An 18,938-nucleotide genomic window follows, 5' to 3' on the forward strand; every position below is an offset into this window, starting at 1 on the left:
AACGGCGTCTTTCTGTGACTGTCTGACTTTCCTTTTCCATAACTCTTCTTCTACTTTCATGATGCACTCTGCATCCCAGGTCCCAGCTGCGGGCCACCTCTGACTTTCTGGTAATTCCTTGGTGTAGTCTACCCATAAATCAAGAAATAATATAGCGTCTAAGCCGTGTTTATGATACATGAAGTACCCTGGAGTGTCCCTAGGAGGAATAGGAACAGCTTCTTCGAGTACCCCTTTTCTAGTTGTGATCTGTCTTAATTTCGAAAAGAGCGGCATATTGAGAACTGATCTGATACTTGATCTTGAACAAACTTAATACAATAAACACAATAATGAACAGTCATTCACACCACAATATGCAGAACGTATTTAAAACATTTAACATTTTAACATTTAACTGAGCAACGCTGATGATGACGATCTAAGAAAACTGAATCACTAAACATAATACTCGACATTTAACTGATTTATTCTGAATTTATATACTTGATATACTAGATATACTGCTAAACAGTACAGATACACTGCTGAAACAGTGCAGACCGGATTTGTGTACCCAAACCCGTCTTGACCGGCACAACCTATGTGCACGTCAGAACGCCTCCCCAGTAATGGTACTCACCGGGTAGCTCGGAACGGAAGGCCTCGGAACGGAACTGAACTGAACTGGACCGGACTGGACTCGACTCGAAAACTTCGGTGCTTCGGGACATCGGAAACTTGGTGGGCCTCTGTATACCTCGGATCTTGCTCTCTCAGCTAGGCTCTGGTCGGGATACTTCGCACTTCTCACCGCCTCGTCTGGGTGTTGATCGCAGCCTCAGTCGCCCCCGCTTGACCGGAGGGAGATACAGGAAATCCTGCTGGTACGCGTTGTTGTCCGTCCAGCTGTGGCAGGAGACCGGGCCTGCAACGCACCGCCGGCGCGTGAGATGAGAAAGTGTCCCTGTTCGGGCGCCATTCATGTGGTAAATAATTAAATTACCGGGACTTAATTTGATACAGAAACATAATAGAAATAGCTCAGTAAATAAGAGGCAGAATCCGTGGTATTAGAGGTTCGGAATGGGCTTTATTCCAATGGACGATTCGAATCGGTTGCTCCAAGTTCCATCACCACGAAGGTTCAGGAAGTGAAGTACATACATTATTGATAATTAATCACTTTTATACAATAGGCATTACAGTGAAGCAAATGCAAGAGGCGTAACAATTGATAGTGTAGATAAGACATACATACGTAGCAAAAGTAGGTGTAACTGGGTGTGACTAAAGAACGTCATCAGGTGTGATGTCATAATAGGGTGGTTCCAGGAAAGAATTTCGCAATGTCAGCAGAAATACTTGGCAGAAATGCGCGCGCAGCAGCATGACGTGTGATTGACGTGCAACTAGGGGGTGAAGGGGACTTGACATTTAGCTCTATATGTGGCGACAGAAGTCTGGAGGGTCAAGTCAACCTAATCCCAAATCATATCTAACATCCTATGTTTAAAGAACTATGTTATCCAAAAGAGAGGTCTCTTAGAGTAGAATCTTATTCTATACTGACTATACTGACTGTTAGTGCGTGTACAAGCGTCTAAGTGTCTACACTAGATGTGAGGGCAGAAATCTTCCATAATAATAAGGCTATGAATTACTTGCATAAAGACAGAGAAGCCGGGCCTTTGCTCGGTAGCTGGAAGAATGTTTACTTAAACTACTAGACAGGAATGCATTGGGCAGGGAGCGGAGCAGATAATGTCGAAGGTGAAATACAGTTTTTGGCAGGCAACAGGCTGATGTCAGACTTCGTGAGCCGCGCAGGGAATGAGACAAAGTTCATGGTCACAGATGCAGGCTCAGACTGGAGCTTCAGAGGCAGAAGGCAAGAAAAGCTTGATGACAGAATCAGGGCCTACTTGCCTGGACTGTAAAATGGCATAAGTGAACCATATAAAGCCGGTGGCCTTTCATACTTAGGAATGGAATATCCAGCCTATTCATGGCGGATCTGAAAGAGGACATGTTGACGGTGGACGCACATGTGTTTGCGTCTTCATAACTGGAACTGGAGGGAACATACATGTACTTGTGATTCATACATGAAACCGTTGGGGTCCAAGATAGGGGACATAACTGATCATAAAAATCCATATTTCCTTACTGGAGGTAACAGGAGGGCTTGTTGGCCCACATGGACCCTCTGGAGCCAAATGGACTTCATCCCCCAACCAGCAGTACACCAGGAGGTTCATTTTCAGAGTAGTGGGGAAAGGAGTGTGGCTACCGACAATCCCGCTGTGTGGGACTTACTGGAGGTAACAGGAGGACCCTCTAGAGTTAAGGGGACTTCATCCCCTAAGCAGAAGTGAGCCAGGAGGCACGTTTGCAGAGTGGTGGAGAAAGGGGGTATGGCCTCTGAAGTCCTCTCAGCAATCACACTCTGTGGGATTTACTGAAAGTAACAGGAGGGCTAGTTGGCCCCCAAGAACCCTTTGGAGCCAAGGGGACTTCATCCTCTACCAGTAGTGCACCAGGAGGTGTGTTTGCAGAGTGGTGGACAGAGGGGACGTGGCCTCCAATGACCACTCAGCAATTCCGCTCTGCGGGACTTACTGGCGGTAACAGGAGGACTTGTTGGCCCCCAAGGACCCTCTGGTGCCAAGTGGACTTCATCCCCCAAGCAGGAGTGCGCCAGGAGGTGCGTATGCAGAGTGGTACTGAAGGGGGAGTGGCCTCCAGTGACTTGCTGGAGGTTTTTTTCCTTAAAAAAAAAAAGCTTTAACGGAAGGATATGCCCCTGGGCCGTTTTCAGCCCCAGGTGCCTGACTCCTCGGGCCAGTTTTACTGGGAGAGTGTGGTGATTTCTGTCCGGCCTTTTCCTTTGTTATATATATTTTTTAAATAATGGGAGGGGGGACGTGAGGCCTCCCTCCCAGGCTGATTTAGGCCCCAGGGCCCCCATCCCCCGGGGCCCAGCCCCTACTGTGGGTGCCCTGGTCCCACCCAGGGCACCCACTTGGCAATGTTGAGAACCGCGGGAAAGCCTTAAGGCCCCTACAGCCCCAACATTTTCAATGCTCTCGCTTGCTGAAAGCAAGCACAGTTTGATATGGCTTGGCAGGAGTGGTAAAGCTCCCACCAAGCCTTAGCAAACAGCTACCTCCCAAGGGTGGGCACCTCGGGAGATAGCAGGAGCTGGGGGTTGTGGTCCCCAAGGCCATCTATGGCATCTAGGAGAGCCCCGCAGAGGTGGGCAAGCGGGGAGCAGCACCCCCCCACGCATTTCTCATATGTAGCCCTTCGAGGTGGCGGTCCCTGGGGCTTCGGGATGGCCACGGGGGACCCACGCATTCAATCATCATTTGCCCTGGGGAGGTGGCGGTCCCCGGGGCACGGGATATGCCCAGGGCAGTCCCCGTATAATTAAATGAAAATGCCCCAGGGAGGTGGTGGTCCTCAGGGCTTTTAGGATCGTAGGAGGCGGGCCCATGCACCCCCTTCCCATGTATTTTACACATACCCCAGGACCTGGCCCACCAGAGGGCCCATTACAAACAAAAGGCAGAACCCGCGCTTCATTCTTTTTTTCCCCGCGGGAGTCGTGAATCCTAAATCTTTTTCTTTAAATGCAATTTTTGTCACTGTGGGGTCCCTATGGGACCCCTCAAGAGGCATAGGGTGTTAGGGGGTTTCTATTCTGCCCCCTTTTCTGTTTTTGTAAGGTCTTTTTATGTGACTCGGTTCAACCAAGTCACAAGAAGGCTGCCAACACTTCCTGGTTTGAAGTGTTGGCAGCCAATCACATCTCAGCCTGAGGTCTTGGATTGGGACACGGATCCTCAGTGTTCCCAGTTGTATATTTTAAAAATCTTTAAATTTCTCGGTGTTAGAAATGGAGGTCTTGAGTTGGCAATGGTTTGCACCTTTGTCCAAGTAGGGACCCTTCTTCCTAGTCAGAGTAAGGAGAATACACTTCTAAAATAACCCCTGCTCACCCCCTTGGTAGCTTTTCACGAGCAGACATGCTCAGAGGCAGTGTGTAAAGCATTTGTGCATGCATATAGTAACACAGTGAAAACACTACAAATGGGCACCACACCAGTTTAGAAAAAAATAAGCAAAACTTTACCAACAAGACCAAAAATGACAAATATCCAACACACAGTACTGTAAAAATAGTTACTTTGCAAGATGACCTTCAATTTGCAAGAATACCTTAAAAACACAGTTCTTCCGAGTCTGTGATACCGCTGTCAGGTATGCTCCGCAGAATCCAGATGCGACGAGTAATGATCCACCTCCTGATATCACCAACACCCTGATGATTAAGTACAGGGTGTTCAAGGGATCAGGCGAGGGAAGGGAAAAGGAATGAGCAGCGTTGGGAATAAAGGCCCTACAACAACAAAAGATACAGACATAAATAGTGCATACAAATAGACTACTCTCATTAAGTCTCACTATGTCTTTTCTATACCTTTACTGACATACGTCGTCTCCTTTTCCTATCATATAATCCCAGGCCTTGCGGTGTCTATACCATGCATCTAGAACATAGAACTCACAAGGATTAATACTCAAACTACACCAAAGATCATCAGTGCAGTCATCACCATATAACTCCTCATACATTCCAAGGCCTCATGGATAATCATTCTATAACAGGTTTCTTAAATTGGTGTTTTCTGTAATACATTTCAGACCATAAGCACTGCGCCTCCCTATTACCCAAAGTAAACAAAACGAAATCCAGAAAGGAAGCAAAGAAACAAGTTCCACCGGAGAAGACACAACGTATTTCCAAAACACCACACACAATATGTTCTGCCGGTTTATATAACCACTGTTCTGAGTCTCCCGAAAGTCTCTCCATACACGGAAACGCGTGGTTGATTCACCACTGCGTTCCGCTATGGATTCCAGTTCAATTAAGCTTGTTACTCCACGAGCGGAATAGATCAAAACGAAACCCCTGAAACGGTAATGCGTGGTTTCAACAAATACACCGCTACATTCCGCTCAGTAAGCATGAAGGATCACAAAGCCCCCAGGCTCCTTAACAATGTTCTGCGGGTGACGCCGACAGTAACAGGACCAGCCAGCCCGTCACCAGGGTACTCACGGTTGCTCATCACAAACCCGATCAAGCCAGGAAAAATACGGAGCGGCTCCTCTTCGGCCGCAGGAAGATCTCTCACTCAGCCGAGCGAGAACGGCATGTCAGAACAAAATTATGCACATGATTGCATGCACTACAGCATCTAAAGTACTTCCTCCCATTACAGGCATCATGGGAGTTGTAGTCCATAGCTCACAGTGTAGGTGCCGCTACTGTCAAATCCGGACAACCGCGATGCTGATAACGACAGAGTCTAACAGTTCCAGACAACTGCGTCGGTACAGGCCAGCTAAAGCATCGACAGACTGTTATACAGTACCTTTCTCATTGCAGCCGATCCCGTTGGTACGGGTCAGTCGGGCCAAATGTCCCGGTTGCGATGTGAAGTGGAAGCGGTGCAACGTGCGGTGCCTCACTGGGTGGTGCAGGCAGCGGCTCAGTGGCGGTCGTCCAACGACATTGGTGAGACCAAGGATTACGAGGTGGAGTGAGGCGGTGCACGATGCGGTGCTGGCAGGTCACTGTGCTGCCGACAGAGCAGGTCGATGTTCGAGTCTGGCAGCGACGGTGACGTCTGGGCAGAGTGAAGCAAGGCGGTGCAGAATGCGGTGCCCACAGGACACGGTGCAAGCAACAGCTTGGTGACGGTCACCCAGCGGCATCGATGAAACCAAAGACGCGCTGCGAAGTGCGGCGGAGCCTCCTGCGGTGACTTCAGGACACGGAACCAGCGACGGACTCGGTGACAGAGTCGGCTACTCTTTTCTTTTGTGGCGACTGAAACTAGCGGTTCCAGCGACGGTGCCCAGAAGGAGGGTGAAGTCTTTGCTGTTCCCGAGACTTCTTGAACAGGGGGCAAGCTGTACCTCAAGCCCTTGGAGATCCATTTACAAGCAGGATACACACACAGTTCCTCTCCTTGGCAGAAACAGATACTGCAGGCCAACCCCAGACAGCACACAGCAAAGGGGTAGAATCCTATTCTATCCTATGGGACAGATAGCCTTTCAATAGTAAAAAACGAAATACACTGTATTTCACCACCAGGACATGTCACACACCTCAGTACATGTCCCACCTTTCACATACACCGAACCCTGCCCAGGGGGCTAAGTTGGGTCTACCTTAGGGGTGACTCACATGTAAGAAAAGGAAGGTTAGGGCCTGGCAAGTCAGTGCACTTGCCAGGTCGACATGGCAGGACCAAACTGTGGACAGACACTGCAGTGGTAGGTCTGAGGTTTTTTTTGGGAGAGTTTTATATAGCGCGAACTAGACCTGAAGATATAGGTTATCATAGTGCTTTACATAGCACCAGTTTCGTTACATGAGGACACATTCATTTTTTTGTTAGGCACAGAGAGATTAAGTGATTTGCCCAGAATCACAGGATGTTGAGCGTCATTGCCGAGACTCAAACCCGGTTCCCCAGCTTCGACGTCGACCGCTCCAGCCGTAAGGCTACATTCTTTCAATTAAGATTTACAGGCTGCACATGTGGGTGGCACAATCAGTGCTGCAGGCCCATTAGCAGCATTTGATTTACAGACCCTGGGCGCACACAGTGCACTGTACTAGGGACCAGTAAATCAAATATTTCCATCATGGAAACCCCAATCCATAAATACAATTTACAGGGACAGCATATGCACTTTAGCACTGATCAGCAGTGGTAAAGTGCCCAGAGTCATAAAACCAACAAAAACAGGAAGCCAAAAAGCAAAAAGTCTGGGGATAAACCCGCTGGAAAAGCCAGTTATAACACACAGCAACTATTGAACGGATTTACACCAACAAACAAAAAGTGCGCTTTCTGAAGCAACAGCTACCCTTCTGCCAAATTTGGTGTAATTCCGTTCAGCAGTTCGGGCTGCAGCCGTGTCTAAAGTTTCCTATGGAAATTAACACAGGTAAAAAGTGTTTTTGGACCTCCCTCCCCCTTTTTGTCAGCCCCCTCTTGGCGGGTGACCCTGAAATTTTCAAGACAGCAGCTGAAGTGAGCGTCAAACTAGTTTTGAAAATTTTGCAAAGATTCATCAAACAACGCTAAAGCTCTTTGGAAACTAGGCCTTTAGGGTAAATGCTCGTGCTGATTGACACCGAGTGCAGTGGTGAGGGAGAGTGTATGAAATATACTGGATATTGGTTAATTTGAAAAATGTCGGCCACGGATATGCAGAAATGGGAGAAGGCTGCACTTAAAGTATTCAGCGATACCGTGCCCATAGAAGTGGGTGCAATTAATAATGAAAGTATGCAAAACACTGGAGTAGACCTGAATATTAATTGAAGGAGATTGGAGAAGCTAAAATGTACAGAGTTGTCCAAATGGTGGAAATCCAGATCACTGAAGCGATACCTGGAGGTGGGGCACATTACACGTGGATTGAGAATTTTAGTAGCCCCTAGCTACGAAGACCCCAATCCCGAAATGTTACGAGAATGGGCAAATAACAATGAATCTTCAAGAAGAATGCTTGGAATTCTAATAAAATATGCTAATATAGACAGAGGAAAACACTGAAAGAGATAGATAGCTTACAGCTTGCCATCAGCACAGAGGGAGACCAAAAAGCAGTGAAAAAGTTCCTATCAGGCATGAAAGAAAGAATTGTGAAGTTGGAGGAATCCATCAAAACATTTCTGCATGACAAAAATTGACTATGACAAAGGCCAAATCTATACTTGTTCAAGAAGGTTTGAAAATAGCAAAGACTTTCAGAGACTGGCAGATTGAGACAAGAAATTCACTCTGAGCACAGCAGTTTAGTCAGTTTGGAAGTAGACACTGACGTTGAAGAAGGCAGAAGCTCATCACAGACAAGTGCGATTCCAACAGTAATAGATGAGTTGGATTTTTTATGGCAAGTCAGGCAGCATAACCTCCTCCCACAATAATAACTGCAAAGTCCAAAGCCACAAAGAGGAAAAGGCGCAAGAGGCGTTGGAGAATCAGGAAAGTCCAACCAAGCCACAGAGAAAGCTACAAAGCCAGTCAAGAAGTAAGAGAACCCACATAAGAAGTTGAAAATTCTATCATTAATTTAACTGATATTGAACTATTATTGACCAAGGAAATAGACATACTTAAACTGGGAATGTCATTCTGTCCAAGTCAAAATATGAATTATTCACAAATCTGTATACATTTTTTTTTAGCTAATAAGATATATCAAATTGAAGACATTTTTCCTTACACAACCAAGTAAAAGCAAACCAGCAGTATACCGAAGACTAGTGGTCAACCAAAGTGCTCTCCAAGTGAGTTTAATGTTAGAACTGTGGGATTTGGAGAATGCCAACATTGGAATCCAGACTCCAATGAGCAAGGATGTACTGATCAATGAACAAGGACTTGATGTCTATGGAGATGTATCAACAAATTTCAAAGCAACGTCTAAATGTATGCCGGCGATGGCCCGGTATGCCATAGACATTTTCAGTGACCTTGTCATTAAGGAATTCAAAACTCTCTATAGTGATAGTGACAAAAAACGTGTGTACAATCAAAGAGAGAAAAACGACCATGATTTGATCAATACATTGCAGCTAAAAACAGATTGTGTCATCAAGAAGTCCAATAAAGGGGGTAATATTGTACTATGGGCCAAAGACACATATATGGGAGGACGAGCCAGGAACCCTGTGTTCGGGGAAGGGCAAGGAGAAGAGGAAGACTGGGTTCAGTGCTCAGGAAGACCAGATCAGCGTCACGGAGGTGATAGAACACCATCAACAACTGTTCGTCACCTCCACTCCACTGGCAACCCAAACGGAAATATGGCAGTCCATCGTCACCAATGTCAATGCAGTCAGAGTGTCGAGGAGGTCAATGGAGGAGGTCAACAGCCGCTGGCATGAAGTGCACTGCCAAACAATGGAGAAGCTCGCAGCCAACAGGAAGACAGCAAGGGCGACTGGAGGTGAGCCTCCTACCCCCACAGGAGGAGCTGGATGAGCTGGAGCAAATGGTGGCCACAGTCATCAGTGTGGAGACGGTGGCAGGAGTTGGGGGCATGGACACAGCTCAAAATGACATGACCCAACAGCAACAGGGTGAGTAACCACCAGGGACTGGGGGAGTGGGGAGATGGGCATAATGGCACACAAGCACAATTATGTTTAGCACACTGCACACCCACAATGATTGTGGAACATGTCCCTGATACCCTTGGCACACTGCAGCACACATAGGAACACCAAGTAGGCCCCCGTCCACTATGTGCACACATGGGCCCCCTCCAAATCACCAACGACACAATCCAGCCATGCGCATGTGATGAATACAGAAAAGCAGTGGCTGTGTGAGCCACACTGACTATGCAAGTGACACTGCGAGACCGATAGCATGGCAGCAGCCAATATACATGACATGGTGCACGATTCAACATGGAGGTGGCCCAGTGCGGATCATATCTGTAAAGGAGCAGGTCACACTCTGACATATCAACGTGCACCCACAACCCATGTCGTCCAATACACGCAGCAGACGAACAATGCACAAGAACTCAAAATCTGTCCAAGAGCACATATGAACCAAGTCGCAAAAAATTCAGCCCCCGAAAAGTACACAATTCAAAGGCACACCGCCTCAAAGGGATAAGGGTACATGAGATAAGAGCTGCAGGGGCAACTCCCCCACAATTCAGCGCACACACATAGCAATCACAGAACATCAGCAATGACGGCAATGTGGTACAAAGTGCAACACCTACGCCACAGGACAAAGGACTCAACAGGTTCCGCTTGTGCGTAGTAACTGGCCACTCACATCTGGCATTGATTGACATTGTGTGATGATAATGTATGGGTACTACCACACATCTGTCATTTAGTCGAAAATCCCACTGTCTGCCATCAAATAGCCAGCTCCACCAAACAGTCACAATGTGCATTGTCATGCAGTCTGTATGTAAACATCTGCAAAGCGTCAACATACAGGGGAAACTATGTTAACCTGCATCTTCCCTTAACATTGCGAGGGACAATCAACACTTACTGCAGAGCAGACCACAAACCCCATCATTGATGATGTAGAGGACAACCTGCACATATGTCAAGACACCCTCCAATGTCCTACGACGACTACTTTTGCATAAACCCTCCATCATTCTTCAACCTCCAACCGCTCACTCCTAATTTTCCCTTTATTTGCTCTTCTCTCACTCAACCCCCACCTTCGCCTCTCCTCAACAATTCTCTCTTCCTCCCTCTTGCATTAACTCTCCCTCCTACTCCATCCTCCTACCCCTCACTCCTCGTTTTCACTCATCCCTCCCTCCGTTTCTCCCCCCCTCCAACATATCGACCACCATGTCCCACCTAAACCCCTCTCTGGCGACCCTCTCCAATCCCGCTCTCTCCTCCCTAAACCCCACACTCATCAGACATGGCCCCAACTCTTGGTCCATTCCTTACCCTCCCAACCTTTCAAAAAACGGCAAGAAAATTTTTAAACACAAAATCCTTATCCTGCATCCCGAAAACTTAATTGTGGATAACTACTACAGCCTCACGTCCTCCATAAAAACCAACTACATTTTCTACTCTAAACACCCCTCCAAATAGAAGAGCACCTTCCTACGTTACCTCCCAGTCACTAAATCAAACAACATCCCTTACGGCTTCAAAATGTCTACTACTCATTCCCCCATTTTTCTCGGTGAAGTTGACATCTCCATCTACAAAACTGGGAATATCCTCATACAAGCCTCTGAACACCACCTCGAAATCTTTGAACACCATTTCAGCACTCTATCCCTCCAATTGTCCTTACCCACCCCCCTCCCTTCTACTCCCCAACACTTAAACATATCCTTGTGCTCCCCTGACCCCCCGACGGATTCCCTTCTGCTCCCAGACATCTCTAACCTTAAGGATGCCTCCCATTCAATGTCTTCCGACCCAACACCCAACCCTCAACCCCCCAAAATATCTCTAATCCACTCTCCATCTCCCAAACTTCCATCCTCTCCAACGACCATTACCTTCAAGCCCCGAGCCCCACCTCAACCCCTCTCCTTACACCCAAGCTATTCCCCTAGCCCACCCCACTACACCCCCGGCCTACACTTCCCCTCTCCAAATTTCCCCACCTCCCCAAACTCTGATGCTGCCTCTCCCCTACCCCTTACACCCTCTCTTCTCCTCCTACCCCTTCCCCTACTCCTATAACCGTCCCATCCCTTTCAATACCTGCCCCTCCCTCACACTGTCAATTCGCCTCTCTCCCGCTCAGGCATCCCCTTTCCCACAGCTTCTGTACCCCACTTATAACCGCTCACGCCGCTCACCCTTTCCGAACACCAGACACTTACCCCCGACCCTCCCCAAACATACCCTCTCCCCCCTCCTGCCCCACTACCTCCATAACCGTCCCGTCCTGAATCACCCCACTCCCCCACCATCGTCCAGAACTCCCCTCTCCCCCCACAAACCCCCTCAACACCCTCAGCTTCAACACCTCCCTCGCCCCCATTCCTCACCACTTGCACTCTCCGAACACCAGACCTCCATCCCCACTGAACTCTGAACATACCTCCACCCCCCCCTTGCCTCAACTGAGGCCCAACTCACTCTTCTAACAGACACTTGTCAACATTGACTGCAATATTTCCTACTTGGTATCCAAACTCACCCGACTTAGAGAGGATTTCAAAGACTTCAGATCCCAGAACCTCAGAACCCCCCTCCCTAGGTCCATCACACCATGCACTGGGTTTCCTAAACTCACTAATCCCAAACTCTGGAAAACCATACCGCTTCACAACCGTATGCAAAGACCCATATACACAGTGAATGACTACTCCACCGCTGTCCTCTCTGACATTTGCAACTACTACACACCAAAAACCTCACGCAAGAATACAGTTCTGCCTCACTCCAACATACTTGTCATTATTGGGACCAGCAGAATCATCCCCTCCCCATGCTCTCCCAACTTACCGCCATCCACTCTTGTTCCCCCCCAAAAAAACAGCCCTAAGCCCCTGGCGTACATGCTTGTGAACTGCTGCTCGGCGGTTCGACATGCGAACGAAATCTCAGAATCTGTCCTCAATGAAGACATAGACATAGCCTTCCTCACGGAAACCTGGCTCAATGATCATTCATCATCCGTCCTTGACCTACTCTCCCCTCCCGGTTACTCCATCTTCAGAAAAGACAGACCAAAGAGAATAGGAGGTAGATTAGCAATAATCTTTAAAAACGAACTTCAGCTCTCCGAAGTCAAAAACACAGACTTCGAAACCTTCGAATACCTTGGGGCTGAACTTAAGATTCAAGGCGCTCCTCCAATCTTACTACAACATCTATCACCCTCCGGGCGAACCTCTTCCCTTCGCTGAGGAACTATCTGACCTGCGCACCCAATCTTCATTGTCTAGCTCTCAAAATCTCTTCCTTGGTGACCTAAACCTTCACTGGAATGTGCCCGAGGACCCCACCATCAAACTTCTCAATAACCTTCTTGAGATCAGCGATCTCATTCAACTCAGCCATTCCCCAACCCACTCTAAAGGGGCTACCCTTGACGTCATCATTGCATACAATGACTTGGCATCCCTATCCAACATCCTCCCTATTGACTGGCCTGACCACGTCCTCATACTGTTCACGATCTCTCCCTCAGCCCCACCAGCTCCACCTCAGAACAACAAAACCAAAATACTAACCAGAAAACTCAATCTTATTCCCCGGGTGTATTGGAGACCAAACTCCAAGCCCAACTTTGTTGCACCCCCCCCCCCTTAATGCAAATGAACTCACCGAGCACTATAATAAAACTATCACCGAGGTCCTAGATCATCTTGCTCCTCCCAAACTAAAAACGCTAAAAAATATCCCTTCCAAATTTTGGTTTAACTCAGACCTCAACAATGAAAGACGAGTACTAAGACTGAAAGAACTTGGAGACAGCACCCTTCCCCCTCTAATCTCGTCTGCCTCCGAACTGCTCAATCTACTTACAAGAAGCACATTTTCTCTGAATAGGCTTCCTTCTTTCGTGCACAACTCGCCTGGGCCAAAAATAGACCCAGAGAACTATTCAAAATTGTCAGAAACCAAACCTCCCCTGCCCCCCCCACCAACCTGATGGCCACCACTAACAAATGTGAAGAAATTGCTCACTTTTTCTCTGCCAAAATTGGCAAAATTGACCAATCCTTCAATCTAACTATGTCCCCTTCAAACCCCCAATACACCCTTGGCCCCACTCCAACCCCCTACCTCCTCCCCACACCATCCTTCCACAAAACCTCCTGAAACCTACCCCGACAACACACTGCTCAAGAACACCTCCTGGCAGAATTTCCAATCAGTTTCAGAACTCGAAGTCTTTAACATCTTGTCCAAATTAAAACCGTCCTCGCACACTAAAGACCCTCTCCCGTCTTCTCTCGTCCAAGACCTTAAGCACGTCATTGTCCCTTACTGGACAATCATCATCAACTCCTCCCTTTCCTCGGGATGCGTCCCCGTCTCCCTCCAACTCTGACAAATCACGCCCATCCCCAAAAACCCTATGGCTGACCGTAACAACCCTAATAACCTCCGCCCCATCTCTAACCTCCCCATTCTCTTGAAAAATGGGCACTTTCTCAATTGGATAAACACATTGACACCTACAACCTACTTGACCTTCTACAATCCGGCTTCCGCAAAGGCTGCAGCACTGAAACTGCATTACTAAATATAGTTGATGACATCCACCACACCCTAGAAAATGACGAGGCCTGCTTACTCATTCTCCATGACCTCTCTGCAGCCTTCGAGACCGTCAACCATTCAAACTTACTCAACACACTTAAACTTCGCTTTGGCCTAAATGGCACTGTTCTCAACTGGTTCCCTTCATATTTCCAACACAGAAACCAGCAAATCAAAATCTAAAGCTGCCTCTCTAATCCCACCCCTGTCTCCCTCGGCGTCCCCCAAGGATCTATCCTCTCTCCTGCTCTCTTCAACCTATTTATGGAACCCCTTACCCTCATACTTAAACAAGCTGGTATTAACTATCACCTTTATGCAGAGGATACCCAACTGTACTATAAAATCAAATCCCATGCAGATATACTACACCTTAACACCGCCCTGAATAATATTCAAACCTGGTTCCACTCCAATCATCTCAAACTCAATCCAAGCAAAACTGAAATCATCCTTTTCTCCCCCAAAAAACAACCCACTTCCCATCCAAACATGGATGACTGACCTCAACGCCCTTAACTGCTACCTCTCCTTGTCCGAATCAATAAAATCCCTCGGCATCACCATTGACAATAAGTTAACGCTCAATGCCCATAAAAAAAACTCAGCTAAAGGAGCACTTTTCACGCTCCACCATCTAAAAAAAATCAAGCCTTTCATCCCAGTCGAAGATTTCAAATCTGTGGTCCAATCGCTTTTTATTGATTATGGCAATGCCCTACTTGCCGGATCTCCCAAAATTCACCTTGCACCACTCAACCTAGCGGCCAGGCTTATAACTGACTACAAACGATCTGATCACATCTCGCCTGCACTTAAGACTCTTAAATGGCTTCCTATCAAAGGCAGATCCTCCTATAAAACTGAATGCATTACGTACAAAGCCCTTCATTATAAGACCCTGCTTTATCTCTCAAACAAACTCAATAAAGCAGGTAGTGCTCGACCAATGAGAAGCACCAACTCCCTCCTCCTCGTCCCCCCATCTGTTAAAAAAGAAAGCTGCGCAATCTCGCTCCTTCTCTGGTAAAGCCCCCAGCATCTGGAATGCCCTCCCTAAAGATCTACGACTTAACCCTTCATACGTCAGTTTAAAAAAAGACCTTAAGATACACCTGCTCAACAAATACTGGGGTCCGTAATCCTGCCCTTTCGGATTGGCTATACTCTACCCATGAAACTCCAGCCCTCCCACCCTCTATTAACCCATCCTGTACTGTTCAATTTGTTTTATTTATTGTTTTCTCTAAGTCAATTTTTGTCTCTATGTTGCATTTGATACCAATGTTCTGTATTTCATGTACTATCGTCACTCCTATGTAAAGCGTTCTGATACCCCAGGGTGGAGCCAGCGCTATATAAAACCTTTTAAATAAATAAAATTAATAAATAATGGAGAGCCTCCGCAGCCCACCCCCAGGAGCAGGGCAGTCCAGCTGCCTCGAGGGGATCCCACCACCTGCACAGACCACACAGCAGGACACACACACCACCACGGCTGTCTCCCAGGACCCCCACAAACAATACATGGATTTCAACGCTGTCTGTTGGGTTGCCAGGTGGAGTTGGCGGATTAGCTGCGGGTGGGTTTCGAGCTTGTGGCAGCCAAACTCGAGGCAATACGTCGGTGTCTGAGTCTCATCAGGGACCACGTACAGTCCCTTACGGACACCCCCTGTCTGCACCATGCTCACCCACAATCCTTGGCTGTCCTCGCTGGGGCCATTACTCGGATACAGGCACCGTCCAGTCAGACAGGCACCAGCGATGACAGCACAGAGTTGGCAGAGATGCGGAGGACAATGGAGACCATGGAGCAGAGGCAGGCTGGAAGTAGGGCTGCCATGGCTGAACACCAGCGAGATGTAGCTGGGATCTTCCATGCCCTGCAGTTCATCATCTTGCCATTGCTGCGTCAGTGGCACACAGTGATGTAGCCCCATCACCTTCCCACCCTGATGTGTCAGTGGCACCCAGTGATGCAGCCATTACACCACCGGACAAACCGGACACCGAAGAAGTATCAGAGGAGTAAGATGTGCAAAATAATTACTGTGTGAGGAAGGAGTTAGTAGCATACATCACCGCCAGATGGCCTGCTCCTGCCTGGTTCAGCCCTATGCATCATGCCCTGGGACAACACCTCCCACTGTCCCCCGGATTACTCTGCGACATCCACCCGGACCCCGACATGGACTGCCACATCTTCACTGCTTGACAATTACACAGAAATCCTGCTGCGGACTGCACTCCCACTCTTCCCAATCACTTTTCAATCCCCAAAGGACTCTGGTTGGCCGACCACTGGGTTTCCATGTTATGTGGGCTTGGATGACCATGTACGGCTCCAGCTCCGTCATTCACCAGAATGTGAATAAAACATTTGAAATCACACAGATGTGTCATGACTATGTTCACTCATGTATGAAAGTATGGCTGGATGTAGGGACAATGATTGCACAAGAAGGTACACCCTGGTGAATGACATCAATGCACATGTTTATCCCTGAGACACATGGCCAATTGGATGACTGTGAAGGTGAGTACTAGCTGTGTTCCCATTGCACATTAACAGCAATCTCACAACCCCCTAACGTAGGCACACATCCATGTATTGAATAAGGCTGTGTAGGAATGACCAAATCGGTAGCAGGCCAGGAGTGGTGTCCTACAACACATGTGACAACAGAACTTCACGTCGCATACCTACTCACACACATCTGTGTGGACACATTCTGTTATGATATATGACATTGCTCCACATGGTCAGAGGTTGGACACCATACTCACATTGCTGAAGACACGTAAGTGCACAGGTTTGCCAGCAACTATCCCAAAACAATGTCTGGCTCACAGAGTCAGTCAGACCCTCCTTGTGTAGGGACGATGCTCATTGTGGCACATGAGTGGTCAATATTATCAACAAAAACACATGAGCTCCACACTGTGTGGAGGAGGGAACAAGACGCACAGGGTTTTAGGAGCTAGCAGCCTCCAACTATGAATGTTTAACCACAAAAGAGCTGCTCCTAAAGTGATAACCACTATAATGTTTGGGTTATATTGTGAGTGGGGACATCTCACAAAAAGTAACGGACTGGTCTCACACACCACCTGGTGTCATGCTTCATCATTGACCAGTCCTCGCCCTCTAAAACCTTGGTTTGATAGAGGGCGGGCATACACCTGATGACAGGGATGCACTTCTAAACTAAGTGGGGGCCCGTGTATGAGTGAGTGAGATTAAAAATCATTATAGTTATCCTCATTGTGTTTTTTAATGTGAAAGGTAACTATATGATGTTTAAAAGCAGGTGACGGTGTGTAGGGGAATTAGTGTCCCCTAACCGTTGTGTTTAGAGGTCGACATGTTTCTGCCGTCTTGGCCCTAGAGGGTCCAGGGCATTCATCAGGACCTAAATATGTAAATGGGGGCTCCGTTCTTACCAAAAGTGGCAAGAGTGTACCACTGTGTGGGCGTGATCACTGTCACACTCCACAATTGGATGGCTCCTAGATTCAAGCCTGTAAAAGAAAATGTAGGGAGAGAATAAAAATATATAACAACAGACCGAAGTAGTGGCGAATAACTGAACTCAATACATGCACTGATCCAGTTTCTGTGTGAGTGACTACTCATGTGATATGTGCCACTCAATTTGTGTACATGATGGGGATGCAAAGGTGAGAGCACGTGTCTCACTGTTCTTACCCTAAAAACCAAAGCTACTGGCCCCATGGGAGGAGGGGAGGGGAAACCCCTGTTTGTCAGAACCTGTGAAAAAAACATATAGATCACAGCTGGCGTGAGAATTATGGTTTTTCAAGTACAAACACACAGAACATTCATCCTCAAATGTGCTAATTGCCCCAAAGTACTTTCATTCAATCCGATCTCACCCACACCCTTACTGCCTCAAGGAAAGTTTCCTGCGTGGATCCTAGGCGACTGCTCCCGTTCCTCCCCGGTGTAGGACTGGGTGGAGAGCCGTTGTGCTTTTATAGTCTGCTCACTTTGGTTTTAAGTGGTGCTAGGTGAAATCAGGTGCGTGGTTTCCAGTGTCCCTGGAGGGGAAGCCTGATTCATCCATGGCCGCACTGTGCACATGCCCAGTGTGAATAAACCCGGAGCACTACTTCCTGTGTCCTGAAGCGCGAGTGCCTGGTTTCAAAATGGTGGAGTTGCGCACATGCTCAGATTAGAGAAGTGAAGCGTGTGACGGAAATCACTGAGGAAAAGTGCGCGGTGGTCCGTGCCCTACGCGACAGTGCCTAGTTTTAAATTGGCAAAAGTACACGCATGTTCTTGTGTGCTATTGGTGCGTGACTGCCAAGGCACCCGATGTGGAAAAGGGTGGGCGGCCAATTACTGTGATGCAAGGTGAAATTCTACCTAGATTTTTTAGCTGCCCAGGGGCGCGAGATTTTGCAGAAGGGGCAGAAGTACACGTCTGCTCTGTGTGTGACTGGTGCGTGACTGCGAAGCACCCGGTGTGTGAATGGGTGAGCGGCTGATTGCCCAGAACAAAAGGGGGGGTATTCTACCCAGAGTCTAGAGCTGCCCAGATGGGCGATGTTGTGAGTGTACTATCGGGCAGTTTTCGGTTGGACTTGCAATGCACTTGTGCAAACAGGTATTCCAAAGGAAAATCATAATAAGGGTGATAAGGGTGAGGATGTCAAATGTTGGGTATTAGCGCTGAGTGTCAGCGCTATGATTTCTATTCATGCGTTAAGCCTGGGTGAGAGACGGTTCCAGCTGGGGGAGGATGACTTTGGAGGGCATATGGCCTATTAGCCTCACGACTTTGGCTTAGTTTAAAAGCCAGCTAAGTGTGACAATTCCAGGTAGACTCAGCCCATTTTAAGTAAACTCATTTAAGACAGGGCACTGCATGTCCCGATGGTTTCACAGTGTCGTGTGATGGTATACCAGGTACACACCGTCTATGTGTTAGTGTGAATTAATCTACTGGTGGTTGTTAGAGGTTTCAACGCCCCATTTGGAGCCACGGTATTTCATCGTTGAGCCCTTTGTCCCAGCTTCATAAACGGAACACCCAGCGTTGTTCTCTTACATGTAGGGCTTTAGTAAGGTCAAACTTTCGTTTTTTCATTA

The sequence above is a fragment of the Triturus cristatus genome, chromosome 2_2, assembly GCF_964204655.1.
Source record: "Triturus cristatus chromosome 2_2, aTriCri1.1, whole genome shotgun sequence".
NCBI lineage: Eukaryota > Metazoa > Chordata > Amphibia > Caudata > Salamandridae > Triturus > Triturus cristatus.